Source organism: Octodon degus, unplaced genomic scaffold (genome assembly GCF_000260255.1).
Source record: "Octodon degus isolate 3935 unplaced genomic scaffold, OctDeg1.0 scaffold00134, whole genome shotgun sequence".
NCBI lineage: Eukaryota > Metazoa > Chordata > Mammalia > Rodentia > Octodontidae > Octodon > Octodon degus.
In genome coordinates, this window is record NW_004524710.1 from 7112926 (window position 1) to 7114134 (window position 1209).

The 1209-nt window shown below is 38.2% G+C and overlaps 1 protein-coding gene across 1 annotated transcript in view; it reads right to left on the reverse strand.

Moving 5' to 3' along the window:
* Positions 1-1209, reverse strand: part of Necab1 (N-terminal EF-hand calcium binding protein 1) — a 170743-nt gene that overhangs the window by 80577 nt on the left and 88957 nt on the right. The gene's annotated exons all lie outside the window — the stretch shown is intronic.

A 1209-nucleotide genomic window follows, 5' to 3' on the forward strand; every position in this document is an offset into this window, starting at 1 on the left:
TTGGAAATCCTACCCTCACTGTTTACTGACCAACCACTGACACTAACTCTTACTCCTGTGTTTACTCTTATCCTGTGCTACTCTTATCTTCTCCCTTAAACTCTCATCTGGTTGGAACCATCACCATTGGCCTTTCTACCTGGCTATTATGCCCCTCATTTTAGACATGCATCTCAAGCATCAGTGTACCCAAGGATTAAAGTACAATTCCTGGGCTCCATGCTCAGAGATGTTCCACCCTGAAATTTCCCTCAAGCATCTGAGAATGCTATCAGAATCACAATGTGAGAGGCAGGGACTGACACCTTAACAGGTGCATCTGAGTTCAGCTTCCTTTTTTCTTGGTCTGGCTTTTATTGATGGTATCTGCAACCTCAGCATAAGGAACCACAAGCACCACCATCAGACTACTGTCTCTGCTATACTAGTATCTACTTATTTCTAGCACATAAGACAGTCTCCTGATTATGTCAAAGATTTTCAAGTAGACTGATTTGTAAAAGCCTACTTTTAGAGGATTCAAACAAAAAATCAAGACACAGTTTTCTCCAAGGCTTTGGTTTTGATTTCTAGATATCATGTTTAAACTGACATTTTAAATGTTACATCAGGTACAAAGCTAGGCATAGAGCAAAGATAGTGGTTCTATCATTTAAAGATACAGTTTTGTAATGTTATTTCATATTCAGAAATAAAAAAAACAAGGACAAACACATAGAATATGCAGTTATAGAATAAAATACTACTGGAGACTGGGCTATGAAAAGCAATAATATGACCAGACACTGTTTTCATTAGAATGTGTCATATAATTGCTGAATCATAAAATAACTGACAAGCATTTGCTATGGTTTAACATTGAGCTCTTAACTGTTTGAGGATGTTTGAGCTCCAATTAGCTGATTGACATCTGCTGCCTTCCAAAATTAAAGAGGCTGTGCAATGGCTGTTGTCCTCAAGGGACAATATACTGCATAAGACACTCCAGCTACCTTCTCTCACTTTTTCTGTTTTGTTTCAACATTTCTCTCCTGTGCAAAATATCCAACCCTTAACCCAAATCACAGAATTTGATAACTGCTGGGGAGCTCGTCCTCCTTTTTCTTTTTTCTAATTGTCTTCTTTCATATCTCTTCCACCTCTACCACTTCTCACACCTCTTGAGTATTATGAAAGATGAGACCTTACATTTCCAATTCTTGCTGGGCA